This window comes from Nelumbo nucifera, chromosome 5, assembly GCF_055504915.1.
Source record: "Nelumbo nucifera cultivar China Antique chromosome 5, China Antique-T2T, whole genome shotgun sequence".
In the NCBI taxonomy this organism is placed as follows: domain Eukaryota; kingdom Viridiplantae; phylum Streptophyta; class Magnoliopsida; order Proteales; family Nelumbonaceae; genus Nelumbo; species Nelumbo nucifera.
In genome coordinates this window covers 53,234,529-53,246,292 of record NC_142653.1, presented here as the reverse complement: position 1 = coordinate 53,246,292, position 11,764 = coordinate 53,234,529, and positions in this window count along the sequence as shown.

The following is an 11,764-nucleotide window of genomic DNA, read 5'->3' as shown; positions in this document are numbered from 1 at the left end:
CGAACCGGTGATCGAATCGGTCAGGGGTCTAGTTATCGGTTCGAATTGTCTGATCGTTTGACCTGAACGACTGGCCCGTTCTGACAAAAAAATTAAAAAATTGGAAAACAGTCAAAACCGTTCGAACAGTTAACTAGCCGGGTCAACGGTTTGTTGATCAAAATCAACGGTTTTGGGGGAAAAAGCGGTTTTGGAGGAAAACGGAACCAGTCAAGTGACACGTTCCTGGTTTTTCCAGTCTGATCCGCATTTGAAAACATTGATCATGTGGAAAGACTCCCTTGAAGCTGATTGTGTTCCACATAAAAGTGAGGGATGAAAGATTGAACAATGTGTTGGATTTTAATCTCATAAGAGACTAAATCCAATGGGTTTGATTGGTCAATTACATGAGAAATTGCACCTGCACACTTGATTGAAAAATCAAATTTTTTCTTACAAAACCTAGTTTTGAACTTGTCCCACATTGAAAAATTATAAGTTTTGTTTTCAGTATTTCAATAGGAGTTGATTTATACTCCTTAGAATTAATAGAGGAGAGTATGGGGATTCGATACTGTGCAACGCGTGCACACATGTGTGTGCGCGTGTGTGCGGCGCAATGAGGCGCTATAGATGCGCACTTTGCTCGCACTTTGCGCGCACCCACGTGGCACACGATGGGCGGCTTTGGTTTTGGTGCATTGCTTACCGTTGATTTCATCAACGGTCACAATTCGATTGGGTGTGATCAAGAAGCACAATTCAAAGTTAACAGTCACTAACTGTTAACTACTTTTTAAACAATTACAATGTTTGAAATTGTGACTATTCAAGGTGCCTTCTCTAAACCAGCACCTACCTTTTCTTCATATCTCTTCACAAATTATTTAAGGAGCATGAATCAGACTCCAAAACACACAATTTCAAAATTCACTTTCTCTCTCTCTCTCAGTCCGGTCTGCTACAGTCTCACAGAATGTTTCTTTGGAGACTCATCAACTTTGCTGGTTGCAGATTCTCGCCCAAAGCTCTGTTGTATCCTAGAACGAATTTACCTGTAACCCAACGGTAAACTCAGTGAAACTGAGTGGGGGCAAATAACGTTCTAAAGACAGTGTCTTTAGACGCGCCTCAAAGCTTCTCCTCCAAAGTTACAGTGACCCCATCTTTTCTAACACAATGAGAGCTTGAGAGTGTTACAATGTGAACAGTCCGACTGTTTGAACCGAACGATCAACCCATTTTGACAAAAAATTAGAAAAATTAAAAAATAGTCAAACCTATTGAATGGTTTGAACAGTTCAACCACCTAGGTTAGTGGTTTGCTGACCAAATTAACATTTTTTTGCAGATATCCAATTTTGAGAAAAACCGGAAACGATCACCTTACCGATTCTTAATTTTTCCAACCCAATCGTCCAATCTGCACAAACAAAAGGAAGAGAAGACATTTTATGTAGTAGTTTAGATTTTGAAATCAGCTCCAACTCTGCACAAACAAAAGCGAGAAGGGGTTTATATAAAAAGGTTGTTATAACACAAATTATTGAAGAATCTCGCCAGAAGAATGACTCCAACCTTCAACATTGTGGTTAACAGCCACACGCTCTAACCAACAGAGCTACTCTATAATTATAGTTCTAATGTTGTACACAGCCCATACGGTTTGTTATTATAATGTGGACCATTCGGTCCACTCGTACGCAATTACGTGGATCCGATCCTTGACTTGGATAGCGTCTTCCAAAACCAATGGTAGGTAGTCTTTCTTTTATCCTTTTATTTTCGTAAGCGAATTAATATTCCTATCACATCATCACATGAAAAAAGAAAGTAGGTTGGGGTTTGATCGATACAAACTAGTAAAAAATAAGTGCCATCTGACACATGAGCTTACATCTAATATTGGGACCATTCCCCGATGTAGCCTCCCAATGAAACATGAATGTACAAGCATTTTAATTAAAAAAATGGTAAAAGACTTAAACCTATCATAATTTTTTTTTAATTTAATCAAACCAAACTTTCATTAATTGACTTTAACATACCATGTGGCCGCTTTAGTATTTGTCACATCAATTTCCTTGGACAATTTATCTCCTCTACAGCCTGAAGCTACAACCAAGATTCAAAATATTGGTTATTGGCCGATACATATCATATCTATTTCTTCTTGATATGCTTTTATAGGGATTGTATCAAATCAGGGCCTAGTTCAAAGAGTAATGGCATTTAAAATAATTCATCTAAATCTTTATTAAAAATATAAATAAATAAAACTTAAAAAAAGGATCTATACAGGGCGATATGCTGCTAGGGCGTATAAAGGTATAAAATTCCTGATTGAATAACAATTTCACTTGGTCATTATAGACGGTGACTCCAAAAAGATTTGCCAACTTCTGTTGGATGGATCACTTTCTTCTCCTTGGCGTATCGATACACCTGTCATTGATTGTAGAAGTTTCATCTCTAGCCTCCCATCTCACAAAATATGCCATGTTAGAAGGGAGTCTAAATGAGGGCTGCCCATTTATTAACCAAATTTGCTTTAGCTTGTATTAGAACATGCACTTGGTCCTCGCCTCCCTCCTTTCTACTCAATGTAATCCCTAGTGAGATGCCCATTTATTAACCAAACACCCTGAGTTCTCATCAATTGATTTAAACATATCCTGACTTTTCTCAAAAGGACTTTGACCCTTTAGTGTTTACCCTCCATCGGTGAAACTTCATATGTGAATTCATTTAAAAATTTTTAAATCCTATATTGCCCTTTCAACATATAAGACTTGCTTGTTGTCTCTTGATCTGTTCATTAACTCTGCCCCATGTTTGTTGGGAGCCCATTAGGCACCATTTTTTTATCATTTCGCCAATTTGTTACGGAAATTACCTAATAACAGCAAGTCCACCATTGAAGCTCCTTTCCCCATAATAGTTTCTTAGATGCCATAACTTCAAATTCTATTAATTCATGGACTATCGTCCCCATCTAATCGCCAACTACCGACTCTTGAGCCTCTCTCTATCGTCCCAGTCAATAACTTGACATCCAACCCAGACCTGAATCATGTGATTCGACAAGAGTTAAAAGAAGTCAGAAATTTCGGCCTCTTTTTTCATTGAACAAGTCAAAGTCGACTTTATCTGGGTATAGCTCATCAGTTTCTCAATTCATCTTTTTCCCATGAATACATTACACAACCATCTGGGTATAGCTCATCATTTTTTAAAGAAAATGCTGACTTCAATTCATAGATGATGGAATACCTGTGAGAGCAAGAGTATGAGCTTCTCCAACAACTACCACCACAATCTTTTAAAATAGCTTGCTGGAATCGGAGGATGTTGCTGCAACCTTGCTACGGTGGATTAGCCGGGATCAACAGTAGAGTTGGAATGGGGGAGTTTAGGGAGCATAGCACTGCACTAGGGTTTATATGATGAGGACGAAGCATTGATCTCTAGTGTTGAATCAGAAATTAAATGGGTGGGGCTCATCCATCAATCTCAAGATCTATTTTAAAGCCTCTTTTGCAATTTTTTGTTAAGGCTGCGTTTGGAAACAATGCAAATGGAGCATAAATCTCGGTTCAGGGTAAATTTTTATATTGGTTTACTTTTGCATGTGTTTGGCTACATTACATTCATGCATTGACAAATGACAGACCAATGCATATTTACATTGATAATAAGATGTAAAAAGTACATCAATAAAAAAGAAGTAAATTTGCATTCAAGTGGGCTTTTGATAAAAAAAAAAAAAAAAAAACATATGCTTTAATGGAATTCATGTATGCAACCATTATAGCTAAATGTCTGTTTGGTGAGAAGGTAAATTTGTCAGTGCAAAACTAACCCAATTTTACAATTTATATGAACTATCACTCTAATTTACATTCACACTTATGTGCATTGTTTCCAAACGCAGCCTAAGGGTAAAAGCGATATTCTGTGCTTGTATTTCGATTTATCATCTGTTTGACTCTTTTTGAAAATAAGAAAGAAAAAAAGGGTAAAAGAGTTACAAAGTATCTTTAAATCCATAATTAATGAAAATTTGGGGTATGTTTAAGTCTTTTACCCATTAAAAAATCAATTGATGTGATGTTTTATTTTTACTTTCAAATCAGGATTTAAATATTGACACACCCAATATAGGGCGTATCATATCAGTATTGGCCTATGACAGTACAGGATACACTACAAACAAAAGCGTATCCCATGAGTCGTATATATTGTAGCGATATAGATCCATATCGACCTGAATCGTATTGTATCGGTTGATACGCATTGATACATAGTGTTTCTCTATAAAAAGGTGTAGGCAATGTGATTCAAACTCGGATCACCATATTATACCTAGAGCCTTGCACCTTAAATGCAATTCTAAGCCACTAATTTGTGTTTATCCTTGTAATAATAAATAAAATAAAATAAACTTTATTAACTTTTGTCTCTACATGTGATTTTTTCAATCTCTATTACCAAAAAAAACTCTTACTAAAATTTCAAAATGAATACAAAAAAAAACTAAAATTTTAAAACAATAATATTCAAAAATAGTATTTTATAAACTAATACAATAAATAATCTATCAAATCCATATTTATGTAAAAGGATGGTTTTAATATCAAGAAAATTATACAAATAAAATATTAAGAATAGAATAATTATTTCAATACTTAAAATTTATAAATTTGCAATTGGTATGCATATTAAAATTATTATATATTTTTACAAATTATTAATTAATATTTTAATTTATATTAATAAGTAATAACAACATATTTATTATTTATAAAAAAGATAAATATTGTTTATAAAATATTTAAGAATATAACATTAAATTGAATTTATCAAACCATCATATTAGAAGAATTATATAAATAAAATATTAATAAAGGAATAATTAATTTAGTAATTGAAAATTATGAATTTTTATATGATATGTATATTATAAATTTTAACAAATTTGATATACTTTAATTTAAGATTAGATTTTTATAAATTATTAATTAATATTTTAATTTGTATTTGAGAATTTAATATTTAGTTGACATTTTGTTAATGATAAAAGTTAAAAAGTAAAAATAATATATATAATAGTTAAAATATAATTGGTGCATATGTTTAGTGCCTTGAACTCTTGATTGTTGCATTATAAATAAATTTATATGATATCTATGCATCCTACTATATTATTTATAATATATTTCTTGATATATATCACTAAAATATACATTTCCTATGTATTTATATACTAGAAAAGGACAAACTTTTGGGACTACCCAACCTAAGGACCGAAAATCCAAGCTTAGCTTGTCTTAAATCGCAATCTAAAAAGTTAATCTAGGCTCAATTTGGGCTCCCTATGGACCGTTGACAACTACATAGATGGAAAAAAGTTTTCTTTATGAATTAGTTTAACTTTCTATTCTATTTCCATCATTAATAAAAGTAAATTTATTTATCAAACTTATTTCTTAACACAAAAAATACATATTTTTATTCAAAATTCATATATTTTTAGTAATTTTATTCTTTTATCTTTTTAAAATTGTACTTTACTCATTTGACCTAAAAGGTTAAACCATTAACACACCACTTGAATAGGAAAGTAATTTAGTTTTATGGTAGTTTTTAAATTTTGTGTTTCATTTCAATCATTAATAAATAGTTATTCTTATTTATCATACTTATTTTTTTTAAAATGATAAGTATATAATATTAGAGATGTGCTAAAAAGTTCACTTCTTTGCATTTTTTATAATTTTATGATTTTATTTGTTTTTAATTTTTTTATTATTTAACTATGATGACATGCTTTGACCTATTTAATTCGATGATTTAACTACTTATCTACCATCTAAATTGAAGGATGGTTTCATTTTCATGTCAATTTTAAATACATAGATTTTGTATTGCTAAAATTATTGGATATTATTTTAATTAGTGTTAGAATTGGTTGAGTAAGGGTAGAGTAGTCTTTTCATCATCTTTAAGTTATATGCTGATGTGGCAATCTTGATGTTATTTATGTAGTTCTCTTGTTCCATACTTAAGTGGGGGCAGTTTAGTCCTTATACACTAATTACAACATAATGCATATTATGGTCAACTAGTAGGGTTTTGATTGTTTCTTCTAATTCTTCTTTTATCTCTCCTTCCTTCTCTGCTGGTTCGAACTGCTGAAACATGGTATTGGAGCGCTAAACGAAGGAGAAGAAGGTTGTGGCTTCAAGTTTCCTAACTTGCGAGCTCTCCTTCTTCTCTTTTCTCCTTCTTTGGGCTGCGAAATCTAGGGTACACAACCTAGTAACTGCGACACTTCTTTTATTTTTTTAGGACTGTTGCAATCCCTATTACAAGTGTTAGGAAGGTGCATCAGCCCTAGGATATCGGTCTAATACTGCTATCATCATGAGTGACAACCCTAGTCGTGTGGTGGTGTTTGTGGTGCTTACTCTCTATTGAGAAGTTTCAAGAGGGTTTGTTTGGTTGTTTGAGTTGTTGAGTTGCTGTCATGGTAACTAATATCTCTGAGTTGTCAGTAGTGGTGTGAAAAGAAAAAAAAATGTTTTTTTTTTTTTTTTTTTTTTGCAGAAAGGAGTGGTCGAATATCTTTGACTGGTAGTTTACATCAATGTTTTTAATATGAATGGTAGACGAGTATGTCTGAATGGTGGTCTACATCAATTTTTCTATCTAAATGGTAGCTAAATCTGTCCTAAACATCAAGTTCTTGATCTGAATGTTAGTTTACATCAAGTCTGTTGATTGTGACTGGTTGTGAGACTGTTATCAATGTTTTGGAGACTGTTGTAGTGTTGCCTTGACAACAGTATTTGTTTGGTGGCTGAGAATTCAGCATTAGAAATAGCATTGGGGGACATAATGGCAGCAACTGGAGATGGTGGTAGTCATCAAAAATCTAGTGTGATGATTCCCTCAGACTAACTAGGTGTGTAGATGATTTCAATTAAATTTAATGGTGAAAATTATGAGCCATGGGCTAAGGCAGTGGAAGTTTTTCTCAATGAAAAGAAGAAAGTGAAACATGTGAAGGAAGATAAACCATTAACAAAATCTCTAGGGTTTGATGACTGTGAACAAGAAGATGCCCAAATCATGACATGGTTGTGGAATAGTATGGAACCCAAAATAAATGCCAACTTTATGTTCTTAGATACAACTAAGGACATATGGGAACATGCCAAGAAGCTTTATTCTAGACAAGATAATACTACAAGGGTATATTAACTCTATCAGGAGTATTTCAATCTACAGCAAGAGAATCAAACCCTAAAAATGTACTATGCCAGTATGAGAAACCTAAAAAATGAACTCAATGTCATTATCGCTTAACTCTAAATGTTAAGGTTCATCAACAATAGAGGGAGAAACTAGATGTCACTAGGTTCATAGTGGGGTTGAAATCAGAGTGTGAACCAGTTAAAACACAAATATTGGGAGGTTTTGCTCTTCCTACACTTGAGGAAGTACTTATATGTCTTCGCAGGATTTCTTTGGGATCCACAGAGAGTACCACACCGTTAGATAGATCAGTATTTGTTGTAACAAGAGGAGGTGTACGCGGTAATAGAGGGGGAGGATATTCATCTCAAGGAGGTCATGGTGGTTCCATGTTTAGCCGTGGTGGTGGTCGTAACTCAGGGGGAGGTCGTGGTAAAGGAAGATGCAACTCTACTAGGAAGTGTATACACTATGATAGGGAAGGACATTCAGTGAATTTTTGTTATGATCTACATGGCCTACCTTCTACATGGGCTAATCATACAGTTGCTAGTGAGGTTGATGTGAGTGATAACCAACAAATGGATCAAATACCTTCCACATCTACATCTACTTCCAAGAAGGAGTTGATGAGTCTACCGCAAGATGAGTATGAGAGGTTCCTTCAGGCGACTTCACAACATGCTACAACCACCCTTACACACTCAGGTATGGATTGTCTGGCATCCAAACCCTCTCCCTAGATTATTGACTTTGGAGCCTCTAATCATATGACTGGGACTCCAGGTGTGTTTTCTTCTCTCTGAAATTTTGACATCTCGAACTGTTACTCTAGCCAATGGTTTCTCTTCTCTCATCTATGGGGTTGGTAAAGTTGACACGACATCTCTTTCTTTATCATCTGTTCTATATGTGCCTAAATTTTCATTCAATCTTATGTCAATTAGTAAATTAACTAAGATCCTTAATTGCTTTATTACATTTTTCCCTTCATCTTGTCTTTTTCAAAATCTTAAGATAGGAAAGAAGATTGGTGGAGGGCATGAGAGTGGTGGATTATATTATCTTGACAGTGGTGGATCATTAGTTGCATTTCAAACATCCTTAACTCCTCTACAATGGCATTATCGATCAGGACATCCATCTCTCAAGGTACTCAAGCTACTAGTTCCTTCTTTGAGTCATTTGTCTTTTTTTAGTGAGTCGTGTCAGCATGGGAAGTACCACTGGGTTTCCTTCAGTCTTAAAATTGATATTCGTATGTTGATTCCTTTTGCTTTAGTCCATTCAGATGTATGGAGTCCGATTAAAATAGAGTATTATAATGGTTACAAGTATTTTGTCATTTTTATTGATGATTGTTCAAGGATGACATAGATTTATTTAGTGAAAGAAATGAATGAATTATTTTCCATTTTTCAAAAATTCTATGCTAAAATACGTACACAATTTGGTGTTCCAATAAAAGTTCTTTGTTTAGATAATGGTCATGAATACTTTCTTACTTCCTTTCAATAGTATTTGGAATAGCATGACATCATTCATCAAACTTCATGTGCATCTACCCCTTAATAAAATGGGGTGGTTAAATGAAAGAACCACCATCTCCTTAAAATTGCTCGATCTATTCTACATCATATGAATGTTCTTAAATAATTTTGGAGTGTTGCTGTGCTTACTGCTTGTTTCCTTATTAATTGGATGCCCTCCTTTATCCTTCACGGTCGGTCTACATTTTCTATTTTGTTCCCCACCTTGTCTCCCTTTCCATTAACACCTTGGGTCATTGGATGTGTGCTTTGTTCACAATCTAAGTCCTGGTTTAGACAAGCTGGATGTACGCCCTTTTAAGTATATCTTTCTTGGCTATTCTCGAACCCAAAAAGGGTATAAGTGTTACAATCCCATCACTTGGAAGTCCTAGTTTGTCTTGATGTCACTTTTTTGAGTTCGTACCATTCTTTTTGTGACCTAAAGTACCATCATCTCCACCATTGTTTCCTCTTCCTCTTCTAATTAGTGATCCCATTCTAGTTGTTCCCATTGGAACTAAACCTTCACCTCCTCCAGTGCAGTTTCCTACTGAATGACCACCAATTAGGCACGCGTATACTCATCAATAGACACCAGCACCTCCTCCGACTTCTACCTCGTTTGTGAATCCTGTTGTTTCTCCCATCCCAGAACCTTTAGAACTTGATCTTCTCATTGCTTTATAGAAAGGTAAACGTAGTTGTACCCTACATTCCATTTCCAATTTTGTTTCTGCTTCTCACCTTTCCACTTTACATCGCTAGTTTGTTTCTCTATTGTCCTCTATATCTATACCCAAGGATGCCCAGGAGGCCTCACTTCACTCAGGTGGCATCAAGCAATGGAGGAGGAAATCTCTGCTCTTCAGCATACTCACACATGGGAGCTCACTACTTTTCCTCCAGGTAAGCATGTTGAGGGTTGTAAATAGGTGCATACTGTTAAATTCTTGCTAGATGGTAGTGTGGAGCAATTGAAGGCCCGACTTGTTGCTAAAGGTTATTCTCAGTTGTATGGGGTGGACTATATTGAGACCTTATGGAGGAGGTATATATGGAGCAACCACCTGGGTTTGTTGTTCAAGGGAGGATGGTAAGGTGTGTAGACTGAAAAAGGCAATTTATGGGTTAAAACAATATTCTTGTGTTTGGTTTGGGAAGTTTAGTGAAGTAGTGGAGAATTTTGGAATGAAACATTGTCTGGTCGACCACTTAGTGTTCAGTTACGATTCTGAAGCTGAAAAGATTTTATTAGTAGTCTATGTGGATGATATTGTCATAACTGGAAGTGATAGATTAGGGACTGACAGACTAAAGGCCTTTCTACAAGACCATTTTCAAACAAAAGACCTTGGGAAGTTGAGGAATTTCTTGGGTATAGAAGTTGTCAGGTCAAAACAAGGTATAAACCTATGCCAAAGAAAATATATCCTTGATTTGCTGAATGAAATAGGGTTGTTATGTGTGAAACTGGCTAAAACTCCCATGGAACCAAATGCTAAGTTGAGCAGTGATACGGGTGAAATATTTGATGATCCTACAAGATATAGATGGTTAGTTGGGAAGTTGAACTACTTGACTATCACAAGACCAGACATCTCCTTTGCTATTAGTGTGGTGAGCCAATTTATCCAGAACCCCCAGATACCTCACTAAGATGCAGTTCTTAGAATTGTAAGGTACTTGAAGGGAGCTCTAGGCCATGGGTTATTGTACAAGCCAGGAGGAAGACTTGAGGTAATTGGGTATACAGATGCAGATTGGGCAGGCTCAGTGTCGGATAGAAGATCTACTATAGGTTACTACACTTTTCTTGGAGGTAATATGGTGACATGGAAGAGTAAGAAGCAAACCATTGTGGCAAGGAGTAGTGTTGAAGCTGAATATAGAGTCATGGCATACACTACATGTGAGTTAGTACGGCTGAAGAGTCTCCTACAAGAGATTGGATTTGCAATGGACAGACCTATGAGATTGTATTGTAATAACTAAGCTACAATTCACATCTCATCTAATCCTGTTTTTCATGAGAGAACAAAACACACAAAAATTGATTGCCATTTTGTGAGGGAGAAAGTCCTTACTAGAGAGATAAGCATAGAACACGTGGGCTCAGGTGATTAGTGGGCAAATTTGTTTACAAAAGGTTTGAGCTCAGGGAGAGTGAACTATATATGTAACAAATTGGGATTATATGACATATTCTCCAACTTGAGCGGGTGCTAGAGTTGGTCGAGTAAGGGTAGAGTAGTCTTTTCATCATCTTTAAGTTATATGCTGATGTGGCAATCCTGATGTTATTTTGAAGTTCTCTTGTCCCATACTTAAGTGGGGACAATTTAGTCCTTGTACACTAATTACAATATAATGCATATTATGGTTGACTAGAAGGGTTAAGCCTCACTAATTCGACTGTTTCTTCTTCTTCTTCTTCTTCTCCCTCTCTCTCTCCTTCCTTCTCTACTATTTCAAACTGCTGAAACAATTAGTATAATTCATTAGTGAGAAATCAAAATACATCAAATAAAGGATATGATGGAGGTTGACTTGCCCAACTTCCCTACTAGAGGACAACTCGGATGAGTGAGTGTTGAGGTTGGCGGACTGATCTACAAGAAGCAAGAGATTAGAGTACTCAGGGTTTGGACCTAGACTAGGAACTCTGATGCTTAAGTTAGCCGAGCTTAGTGAGCAAGAAAATAAAGGGAGATTCAAAGAGCTAGAGAGCTTGTATGCACTAAATCGCATGTACCTTGTGAAGGTGAGGTTCCTTTTTAGAGGCTATAGGGTCCATGAGCCATGTTCGAGATATCTAGGAGCGATAGGCTTATCGGTTCGTTATCTTTGGGGCATGTTGTACCGGTGTTGGTGATGATCCTCATCGAGTCCCTCTAAATCAACTAGAACTGAGGTTATCCCTACCAAGTGGATGATGTGTCATTGTCTACTTTAGAATCGATAAGTGTGCTAACTAGATAAAGACAACCCCC